Source organism: Saccopteryx leptura, chromosome 3 (assembly GCF_036850995.1).
Source record: "Saccopteryx leptura isolate mSacLep1 chromosome 3, mSacLep1_pri_phased_curated, whole genome shotgun sequence".
In the NCBI taxonomy this organism is placed as follows: domain Eukaryota; kingdom Metazoa; phylum Chordata; class Mammalia; order Chiroptera; family Emballonuridae; genus Saccopteryx; species Saccopteryx leptura.
This window is the reverse complement of record NC_089505.1, coordinates 79311958-79324246: the sequence shown is the minus strand read 5'-3', so window position 1 is coordinate 79324246 and position 12289 is coordinate 79311958. Positions and strand designations below refer to the sequence as shown.

General features: G+C 42.3%; 1 long non-coding RNA gene across 1 annotated transcript; it reads left to right on the top strand.

Annotated features, from left to right (window-relative positions):
- Positions 1 to 2704: 2704 nt before the first annotated feature.
- On the top strand, positions 2705 to 10661 carry LOC136399385 (uncharacterized). Its single transcript, XR_010750148.1, has 4 exons — positions 2705 to 2841; positions 5510 to 5725; positions 9774 to 9847; positions 10510 to 10661. It is a non-coding gene; the product is annotated as an uncharacterized lncRNA (long non-coding RNA).
- Positions 10662 to 12289: the final 1628 nt, after the last annotated feature.

Below are 12289 nucleotides of genomic sequence, written 5' to 3'. Positions count from 1 at the left end.
TTTTCTTTTCCGACTTGGGATTACATTGATCTCCTCTTTTAGAAAATAAATAGTGAAATATATCCAAGACACCAAGCATTCTTTCTGTTAGAATCAAGGATTACCACAATGGCTAGACCTTCTAAGTTTGTAAGTTGACAGAAGGATTGACAGGAAAGGAGCAGATGACAGATGAAAATATTTAGATAAATACCTGGACAGAAATACATAGTTGTATTAATGTAACATTGGTTGGGTAAATTGAGAAACAAAATTACAGGGAACACAGGGAACATAGGGAGGAGGAAGTGAACAAGTGACATGAATTCTCATGAGAAGTGTTTAAAAGATGACTTTATTCAGATGACAACCTTGTGCTCATGGAAATTGAGCAGAGATCCTGTTGTTCTCTGTCCTCCTTCATAGTGACCGTGGTTCCTGGTGCAGTCAGGACATGCTCAGAGTGGACTCATGTTCCAATTCAGAGTAACTCACATTCCTTCTCCACAGGGAGTCACTGGCACCAAAGTTTTGAACTACTGAGTCTTTTGTAATCCAGGGTAGGATTCTGCTTTGATAGTTGAGAGGACCATGTCCCAGATACGAATGGAATTTTGTCAGTAGGCTCCATCTCAAGAGGACTGAGCCACTACACTTCTATTGAAACTCCCTCTGGGTCCAATTACCTTGATCCAAAAATGAGAGACTCCAGGATTGAACCATCAACCTAATTGTTTCAGGATAATGCTCTTAACCGAGTGAGCTAACCGGCCAGAGCCAACTTTGAAGTCTTTCATGATCTAAATATTTGCAACTGTTTTATAATGAGAAAAGAGGAACATATGTCCAAATTTAGCATCAATTGATTAAATAGTGTTTTTTCTCTTGTAAATATATTTATTTCACTCCCTCATAAATTTTACAAGCAACTAAACTTCCCAAAATATAATGAATTCTTGACTTTCATCAACAATTGGCCTTTCTCCAAATGTTTTGACTTTGATGTAATATTCTAACAGCCTCATATATATTTGCTTGTGAACATGAGTTCCAACATGGCTGATAGAAATACCATACAGCACTGTATGATCTCCATAATGTGCATCCCCCAGATCCCCAAATCCTTTACTAACGTTATATAGTTTTAAAAAGATATTAGCAACCAATGCAGGAAATGATTTGATGACACCATTACATTGAACTTTCAGTCCCATCAGAATCAACCTTAGAAATTAAAACTGTTATGTAGAATATAAGTGTAATCAAGTTAAAAATCTGTAAAAATGGTTTTTTAGTCTTCACAACTGGAGAGACTCTCTCATGGTATCAAACCTAACCTTTGCAATAAATACAGGAAACTTTAGATCTATTCTTCATGAATAAAAATATATCACAGTTATACCAGTTAAAGAAAAATTACAAAAATATTCAGTTTGGAAGGACTTTCATCAGAATGGATTTTCACATAGAATCAAGAATGCACGTTGGGGGAAATAAAATATAATGAATAAGGTGATGTATTTTATCAAGGGACAAATACATTAATAAAAAATATTAAACATCAATCAATATACATCAGGGGAAATCTTTTTAAGAATGATATGTTAATTTAAAAATATTTATTGTGTTGAGAGGGAGAGAGGAGAAAGAGTAACATCCACATGGTCTACTTTTTTATGCATTCATTAGTTGATTTTTTTAAAAAGAGAGAGGGAGAGACAAGCAGGAATGGAGAGAGATGAGAAGCATCAATTATTTGCTGCAGCAACTTACTTATTCAATGATTGCCTTCTAATATCTGTGTTGATGGAGGGTGGGGAATTCCACCAAGCCAGTGACCCCTTGCTGGTCACTTATGCTCAAGACAGTGACATTTGGGCTCAAGCTGGTGACCATGGTGTCATGTCTATGATCCTACGCTCAAGCCAGCAACCCTGTAATAAATTCAGTGAACTCACGCTCAAGCTGTCAACCTGGAGGTTCCAAACACGGGTCTTCTGAGACCTAGGCCAACGCTGCGCCACTGCCTGGTCAGGCCACTGGTTCAAACCCACAACCTTGGCATGTTGCAAGGATGCTGTAACCCACTGTGCAACTGCACTAGGGACATTTAAGAAAAATCTCGTAAACAATGTATGTGTCAATGTTGTAATACAACATTGAATCCTGGGGGTGTCATCGCAATGTTCCTTAATTTTTTTTTATTGATTTTTAGGCGGTGTGTGTGCGGGGGAAGGGAGAGAGACAGAAATATACAGATTTATTGTTCCCCTCATTTATGCGTTCATTGCTTGCTTCTTGTATGTGCTCTGTCAGGGTTACCCCAGCCGTGGTTTATCAGGATGAGGTTCTAAGCATTTGAACTACCCAGCCAAGAATTTATTATATTAACTTTGGGTAAAAAACACAAAAATTTTATGAGTAATGATATTTAACGCTTACTGAACATCACCTTGCTTAAATTCAATGACCAAAAAAAAATATCACTGGTCAGGAAATGTGTAGTAGGTGAACCCAATACACACTGCGTTTTGGTACCCCCGCCCCCCCCCCCTCCCCACACACACACACACACACACACATTTTCCGCAGTCTCCACTTCTGAATGGTCAGGATTAAGGCCCCACCCACATAGGGATGCTCTCAGCTGCGGTCCCTTCCGCTGGCCCTCTAGAAGCAATGCGCACGCGCACTTTTTTTTTTTTTTTTTTTTGGCACCCCGGAAGTGGCTGGAGCGAAGGTACCGCGAGATCTAGAGACGGACCTCCTGATTTAAACCGGACCCTTCCCGTCCCATTCTTTTCCGCGGGGAACCTGAGGGTCGCTGCGGACGCCGAGAGCCCCGCTCCCGAGCCCTCAGCGGTGAGTGCGGAGTCCCGATGAGAGGCCCCAAGCCTGCCCGCTTCGCTGCCGGGTGGGGGCTCCGCGTCGGTTTCCAGGGAAACTCTGAGGCCGCCCCGCCCGTATCCCCACCTCCTTCGGTTGTGGGACTAACCCCCCGCCGCGGGGTTTCCCTCCTCGGTCCCGAGCCGGCTGCCCACCTTCTAAGACCCCACCCCATTTAATAAGAAGCCCGGGTCCAGGAAGAGCACACTCTCCATGGGGCTGGGATTCGGGGCGAGAACGCGGGGTCCCCAGAAGAGCCCCCGGCCCCGCGCGGGGAGGGCTGTGTGGGAGCAGCGACAGCGAAGGGGCCCCGGGGACGCGCAGAGCGGGGCTGGGAGGGGTCAGGGGACGGAGAGAGACACCGGAGGGTAGGAGAGGTCAGTGAGGGGCCGTAAAGACACGGCCACGGGGGGGTGCAGGGGGGACGGGACTTCGACGGGGAGAGTGACAGTAACCGGGGAGAGGAGCGCGAGGGGAAGAAAGCGGAGAAACCCCGAGGAGAGGGAGAAGCCGGAGAGAAGGGCGCGAGGGGAAGGGAGCCTGTGAGTAGAAGTCGGGGTGAAGAAAAAAATTTTGGGGGGTGTCCAATAGATTTACTTTAGTGTACATCTGACATTTAATTCATTAAAAAAGTAGCTATTGAGATAAATCTTAGTCATTTGACTATTAACTTTCTTGCAGTAGTTATTAACATTTTAAAATAAGCATTGGTGATATCCCAGAACCACAGCTTATCATTGTTTTATTTTTCCTCCCTTAAGTGAGAAGCAGGGAGGCAGAAAGACACTACTGCATGCACCCCACCGGGATCCACCATGCAAGCCCACTGTGGGGCGATGCTCTGCCCATCTGGGGCTGTTGCTCAGCAGTTGAATTATTTTAGCGTCTATGGTGAGGCCATGGAGCCATCCTCTGTGCCAGGAGCCACCTGGTTTCAATAAAGCCATGGCTGAAGGAAGGGAAGAGAAAGGGAAAGAGAAGGGAAAGGGAGAAGGGGGGAGAAGCAGATGGTGGCTTAGCCTGTGTGCCCTTCCCAGGAATCCAACCCAGAACTTCCACACGCTGAGGCAAATGGCCAAGGCCATAACCATATCTCAACTTTTTAAATCTTTGATCCTAGAAGTTGTTACATTTAAAAAGATTCCATATCATTTTCCTTTTAAATATATTGTGTCGTTTAAATTCTAAGCCCTGCATCCTTTCTAGTGTCCATTATATGTTGAAACAGCCATTGGTATTTAGTAAAGTATGTTAGGCTATTTTATTGTGCACTTGGTAAGGATGTCTGATCTTAGCAGTCAGAGCCTTGTGTCTTGAGTTCATCAAATGTTCAGCAGCTTTTTCTTTTTTTCTTGTGATTTGTTGAATTAGTAACTGAAAGGTTAAAACCACCCTCATAGTATCCAGAAATGTGAGGTGTGCTGTGTCTGATCCCCGTCAGCCAGTGCTGCTGAAAACAGCTCTGAGGGAGCAATGCAGGCACCGCAGGGACCTAGATAAAGATGCCACATCCTGGGCCCCACTGTAGACCTGCAGAACCACAACTGCAAGTGGAGCCCTCATCCCCAAGGGATCTGCATGCTTTTTGAAGCTAAACCATTCCCCTCTGGGGTCCTATTAGATGGTTTGATTTTTAAAAAAGAACATCACCTCCACCATACCCCTCAAACTTGGAGAGCTGCTCTGAGTGGAGGAGCATACTTGTTTTGTTTAGTTCTTTATTCAATTTAGAGAGTAGCAAGGAAGAGAGAGAGAGAGAAAAGGAAGGGAGGAGCATCCCATATGTGCCTTGATCAGGCAAGCCCAGTGTTTTGAACCAGCGACCTCAGTGTTCCAGATTTACACTTTATCTATTGCGCCACCGCAGGTCAAGTAACATTGTTGTTATCATGAGCTGCTCTAGGTGATTTTAGAGTGAGCCCAGGGATTAGCAGGAAGAATTCTGGATGCATTTACTTTCTGTTTTTGTTTTTTATACGATCTTTTTTTTTTTTGAATTCATAGAAGTAGCCTGACCAGGTGGTGTCTCAGTGGATAAAATGTCAGATGAGATGCAGGAGACCCAGATTCAGAACCCCAAGGTCACTGGCTTGAGTGTCGGATTGTAGACTTGACCCCATGGTCACTATCTTGAGTCCAAACTTTGCTGCCTTGAATCTCAAGATTGTTGGGTTGAGGCCAGGGTCACTGGCTTGAGCAAGGGTTCACTTGTCTGCTGTAGTCCCCCCTTCCTCATCAAGGCACATATGAGAAAGCAATCAATGAACAGCCAAAGAACCACAATAAAGAACTGATTCTTCTCATCTCTCTCCCTTCCTATCTGTCAGTCCCTATCTGTCCCTCTCTTGGTCTCATCAAAAAAATATGTCACAGAAGTGGAAGTGGGCTCAGGAAACAGGTATCAGAGGCAAAAAAGGAACCCTAAGAGCTTAGGAGAGAGACATGCTCCAGAGAGGAGAGTGTACCCGGGATGCATTAGTGAGAGTGGGGAGCAGGGACAGTCAGGGGAGGGAAGAGGGTGTTGTGTTGGGTTTGGGCGTTCAGGAGAGCAGCGCCCATTCTCATTGCTGTGGGAATGTGTGGACGTCTGAGGGAGGACAGACAGGTGAAGACAGGAAAATAATACAGTGTGGTCTCCCTGCAGGAGCACTTTTGGCTGACTCCAGTGAGGAAGGACAGGAGAGTGTGGCCTTTTCAGCATTTCCAGGTCCTTCTGTCTGTGACTGTGGTGGAAGTGGATAGAGGGGCTGTGTGGACACTTGTGGTGACACATTCTCGAAATGCAGACTTGACTCCTCAACTTATTGTCGCCTGAGAAAACAAGCAGGAGCCGGACCAGGACAGAATGGCTGCTTCTCAGGTAAGTGATGGGTCCTGGGCAGAGGCGGTGTTTGCTTTTTCTCCTAACTTCCATGGATTTAGGACCCACAATCTTGAGTTCTCTACTTCTGATGTTCCTGCCTAGTGAGTTTGGTTTTATTTACTTATTTTTTTTAAGTTTTTTTTATTGATTTTAGATAGTACAAAAAAAGATGGAGACAGTGAAAGGGGTGGGAGAACTGGGGAGCATCAACTTGTAGTAGGGGCTTCCCTTAAGTGCCTTGACTGGGTAAGCCCTGGTTTTGAACCAGCAACCTCAGCATCCCAGGTTGACGATTTATCAACAGTGCCACCACAGCCTCTTTCCTTTTCTTTCTTTTTTTAAATGTTTATTTTATTGATTTTAGAGAGAGTCAGGGAGAGAGCAAGAGAGGCAAAAACTTTGATCTGTTCCTATATGTGCCCTGGGCAGGGATCAAACCAGCAACCTCTGTACTTTAAGACCATGCTCCAACCTACTGAGTTATCCGGCCAGGGGCCAGGATCTTTTAATTGCAAGGGTCAGCGGTTTATATACTTCCCTCCTTTGTCTCAAATCCTTCTGTGCCTTCTCTTTATCCAGGCTTTCTGAGGGCATGAACAATTCCCACCATGAATTAATCACTTTTTTTATTACTATTTAGACAATTTAATTTAAAATTTAAAATTCTGATCTTGATCGGTAAGAGGACATAGGTTTCAGGTAGATATACATCCATAGCATTTGAATTATTGATTATATTGTATTCCCATTACCTGGAGTTAAAATGTTTTTTGTCACCTTATATTTGTCCTTCCTCTTTATACCCTTCCCCGCACCCCCCTCCCCTTATTCTTCTCCCCCTCGTCCTCTCCTCCTGGTAACCACTTTTATCTATGTTCTTGAGTTAGTTTTCCATACCAACCATGTGTGTAAACAGTTCTTAGGATTGATATGCTTATTTCACTCAGCATAATGTTCTCATGGTCCATCCATGTTGTTATAAATGACACTATATTATCATTTATTTTTGTGTGTGTGTGTGACAGAGAGGGATAGAGAGGGACAGACAGGAAGGGAAAGAGATGAGAAGCATTAGTTCTTCAGTGCAGCAGCTTAGTTGTTCATTGATTGCTTTCTCATATGTGCCTTGACCGTGGGGCTACGGCAGACCAAGTGACCCCTTGCTCGAGCCAACAACCTTGGGTCCAAGCTGGTGAGCTTTGCTCAAACCAGATGAGCCCGCGCTCAAGCTGGCTACCTCGGGGTCTCGAACCTGGGTCCCCAACAACCCAGTCCGACACTCTACTGCGCCACTGCCTGGTCAGGCTCATATGTCTTTATGGGGAGCTACAGAAGAGCAAGTGACCCCTTCATCAAGCTAGTAATTTTTGGGATCAATGCAGGTATTATGGGGTCATGTTTCTGATCTCATCAATGCTCAAACCAGCAAACCCATGCTCATGCCAGCTATCTCCGTGTTTCAATCCTGGGTCCTCTGTGTTTCAGTCCAACTCTCATCCACTGCGCCACCTGGTCACACCTTATATTGGTCTTTCTGATGGAGGCATTCAGTTCTTGTGCTCTCTTATTTTCTTTTATTCATGAGTTAATCTTGTAACATCTCTAGTGGCCTGTTTTCAATGTAACTGAATCTCTTTTTTTGTCTGGCCTGTTTTATTAGCTAAACTCACTACCTTATTTTTCTGTTCATCTATTGCGTTCTTCATCTCTTTTTGGTTCTCTTTTAGAGTTTAAATCTTTTTCTTGAAGTACTCTTTGTTCATTAATTTGTTTTTCAGCTCAATAAATAGCCTATCAGTGTTTTCTCACAATCTTTTGTTTTTTTCATGATTTCAGTTTTAAAATCTTTTTGCTGTTTGAAGGTGCACTCAGTTTTAAATTATAGTTAATATAGAATGTTTTTGATCACTAAAACTTTTATATAATTTTTTAAATTCTGTACATTTTCTGTTCATAGTTTGCATTTTCCTTTTTATTCAGTATTAGTTTGAATTTGTTTCAAATGTACTGATTAGTGGTTAGTCCTTAATATACTTTATAAATTCTGAAAGTGTTGCCTGTGGTATTTCCGGGACCCAGCATAGTTAATACATTATTTACTATAGTCCCCATGCTGCACTTTACATCTTATGACTGTTGTGTAACTACCAATGTGTTCTCCTAAAGTACTTCAACTATTAGTCCCAGTTTTCTAACTCCTCTGACATCTGGCAGCCATCACTCTGTTCAGTATAACTGAGTCTCTTTCTGGCTGTTTATTTATTTATATTGTTCTTTAGATTTCAAATATAATTGACATCATATTGTACATGTGTTTATCTGCCAGTCGTCTTTCACTTAGTACAATACCTTCTATGTGTGTCCATGCTTCTGCAAATGCTATGGTTTCATTCGTTTTTATTATTTTATTTCTTAACATTTATATTCACATTTGCGATTATTTTTCTTTATTTTACAATGACCCTGATCATTTTTTCTTCATTTTAGATTACCCTCTCCCCCGGCCTCCCTCCCCCTTTTTTTTTTTTACTGAGTGATGAGAGCAAGGGAGAGAGATGAAAAATGTCAACTCATAGTTGAATCACTTTAGTTAGTTGTTCAGTGACTATGTTTTATATGTGTCTTGACTTGGGGTCTTCAGCTGAGGCAGTGAAGCCTTGCTCAAGCTGTCGACCTTGATATTATGTTTTTTTTTTGTCTTTTTTTTTTTCTGAGAGAGAGAGGGACAGTCAGAAACAGTGGGAAGAAAAGCATCAACTCATACTTGGAGCACATTAATTGTTCATTGATTGCTCTGTTATATGTGCCTTGACGGGGAGCTCCACCCGAGCCACTGACTCCTTGTTCAAGCCAGTGAACTTGGGCTTTATGCCAGCGACGGTGGCCAGTGACCTTCTGGACATAGTTGCTCGTAAGCCAGTGACCCCACTGTTAAACTGGTGTACCCACACTTTAGTTGGCTACCTTGGGATTTTGGTCTTGATACCTCAACATCTCAGCCAACACTGAATTTATTGTGCCACCACCGAGTCAGGCCTGGTGTCCTTGTTCTTAAACTCTGGAGTCTGCATTCAAGGCAAATGAGGTCATGCTCAGGCTAGAGACCTAGAGCATTGAGACCTGGTACTTCAGCATCCCACGTTGACACTATCCACCGCACACCACTGGTCATGCTGTTTCTGTTTTTGATATCTGTCTTCAGTACTGCAGTCTCTGTATGCTTGAACATTTACTCACTTTTTTAAAAATAGCCTTTACAGTACATTCACCATGTACTGCCATTCTCTTGGCACTCAGTCATGCAAAACAGAAACAATACTTAAAGAAGCAGCAAAGCTGCCAGTTCACTGAGCATACAGCACTGTCATTTCTGTGTTTCTTAAGAAGAAACTGATAAGTGGGAATGTTGTTACCATATCACCCTTGTGTGCTTGGGTGTTTCAGCAGATATTGTTAGTAATAGATGTAAGTTTTTATTTCTCTCTGATATGATTTTTTTCATTGTTACCTTTCTTGGTCTTGCCTTTAACTCTTTTTTTTTTTTTTTTTTTGTATTTCTCTGAAGCTGGAAACGGGGAGAGATAGTCAGACAGACTCCTGCATGTGCCCGACCGGGAATCCACCCGGCACGCCCACCAGGAGGCGATGCTCTGCCCACCAGAGGGCGATGCTCTGCCTCTCCGGGGCGTCGCTCTGTCGCGACCAGAGCCACTCTAACACCTGGGGCAGAGGCCAAGGAGCCATCCCCAGCGCCCAGGCCATCTTTGCTCCAATGGAGCCTCGGCTGTGGGAGGGGAAGAGAGAGATAGAGAGGAAGGAGAGGGGGAGGGGTGGAGAAGCAGATGGGCGCTTCTCCTGTGTGCCCTGGCCGAGAATTGAACCCGGGACTTCTGCATGCCTGGCCGACGCTCTACCACTGAGCCAACTGGCCAGGGCCCGCCTTTAACTCTTAACCTGCCTTTGGTATACTTAAAATGTAATTTTGTCAATAATTGCTGGTATATCTATTTACTTTGTGTCATAACTCATATTTTGTATCTTTCAGCTATGCCATCTGAAGACAACCAGACCTTGTTACAAAAGCCAGGAATCAAAGATTTTTTCTTTAGTACAATACTGGTAAGATATATAAGGTGTGGTTTTGATAATGTAAACTTAATGAAAGCCTCAGAAATTTAGGAAGAGTGATGAGAAGAAAGAATATTAATATGGACAGAACAATCATTCTGCAATTGTTTCTTGTTCTTTTTATACAGTGGTACCTTGACACACGAGTTTAATTTGTTTTATGGCCATGTTTGTGACTCAGTTGCTCATGTGAGAAATCAAAAATCCTTATTTAAATTAATGGGAATGCAGTTCATTTGTTCCAGGCCCCCAAAACCGCATGAATATTTTGTTTTACATACATGCTTTTAAATATAATAAGAAAATGTAGTTAATAAACAACAAATACACACACACACACACACACACACACAGTAAGAGAGAATGTAAAGACATAAACTGGTTTATGAAGTGTATTTGCCTTCAGGATCAGGCAAAGATGCTGGCAGCGGGGGAGGAGATTGGCAGAAGAGGTTTTAATTTTAGGCTCTATTGCTTAACATAACTTGCTCTCTACACACTTGATGCTACATTTAATTGCAAAATTTAACTTGCACACTACCTATGATATGTAACTATTGCCAAACTTATTTGCTATTCTTTTACTTTGCTAATCATCATCATTTTCTTCATTGACTTGGCTTTCTTGCCACACTTTCCTCGCTTTCACTTAGAGGCTGTTTCAACAGAAACCCTTCCATGCAAAGAAAACTAGATAGAAGGTGACGGAGGACAATCTGACTTTGAGTGATGGGTATGCAACAGAATTGAATGACAAGGTAACCTGGACATGTTTTCTTTGAATATACGTACCCTGATTTATTGATGTCACCCCATTAAAACTAATAAAAATTGATTTATTTAAAAAAAAAAAACCCTTCCATGGAAGTGTGTTTCTTCCTCCCTTTCAGTACATTCGGCAGGCCATCTAGTGGAGGATGGTGCAAACTTGTGATTCAAATATCCGTGAGTGACTTAAAGCAAAAAGTCCTGCAAGTGACTGCTCATCTCTCAAATTGCTCACGATTTAAAGTGATCTATATATAGAGAGAGAGGTATAGGGAGAGAGAGAGGAGACAGTGACAGTCAGAGACATTGATCTTTTCCTGTATGTGCCCTGACCAGGGATTGAGCCTGCAACCTTTGTATAGTGGAATGACACTATACAATGAAACCAATGAAGCATATTGGCCTCAATGGGACAATTATTACTATTAATTGGTTAAATGTTTATTCCATTCTGGCCTGTTAAGCACTCACTTGGTTAGGGCATCGTCCTTAAACAACAACATTGGGGATTTAATCGCTGGTTAGGGCACAGGGAATAAGCAGTCAGTGAAAGTGAATGGACAACAGGGTGGAGCAACAAATGAATGTTTTCTCTTCTGGCTCGTCTCTTTCTGCCTGCCTCTCTCTGTCTCTCTGAAAATAAAAAAGAAATAAAAAAGAATTGTGGAGCAACAAATGAATGCTTCTCTTCTTGCTCCTCTCTTTCTGCCTGCCTCTCTCTCTGTCTCTCTGAAAATAAAAAAGAAATAAAAAAGAATTGTGGAGCAACAAATGAATGCTTCTCTTCTTGCTCCTCTCTGCCTGCCTGCCTCTCTATCTCTCTGAAAATAAAAAAGAAATTGAGTCCCACCTGAATACAGTGTTTGGTTGTAGAATTGTCCTGCAGCACAGATTGCTGGTGTTATTTTCTGGTAAATGTTCATAAAAAAAATCAATGTTTTGTCACTCTCCCTGCCTTTTTTGAAAAAAGAACTTCTTATATTGATTTTATCAAAAGAGAGGAAGAGAAAAATGTAAAAAGAGGCAGGAACATCTATCTGCTCCTGTATGTTCCCTGGCTGGGAATCACAGCAACTTCTATGCTTCAGGATGATGCTCCAACTAACTGAGCTCTTTGTGTAGGGCAGGACTATTATTTGTGGTTAACTCTTTGTTTTCTAAATAGGTAAAAAAATATTACACATTTGTGAAACACTCTCTTTAAGTCAGCTACATTCTCTATCAGTTTCTTAAAGTGCAAATTGGCTCTGGCCCATTTTGTGAATGGTTGAGTGGCCAAAAGTATAGATCTCCAGGGTTCATTTCTGAATCAGGACCTACAGGAAAAGCAACTATCTGCTTCTTTGCCTGTCCCTCTTCCCTTCCCACAGCCATGGCTGGATTGGTCGAGTGAGCTGTCCTTGGGCACTCAGAATGGCTCTGTGGTTTCTACTCCAAGCACTAAAAAAATAGCTCCATTGCTGACCAATGGAGCAAAATTCCCACATAGGGAGAACTTTATGCTTTGGCGGGCTTGCCGAACAAGATCAAAACCTATTCTTTTATACTATTACATATTTTGGAAAAGGAAATCTGAAATGGTGAGGAAGTTATTTAATCTTTGGAATAAATAATCATTGGATTTGTTTTTCAATTTTTTTTTCATTTCAATGTCTATAATATTCA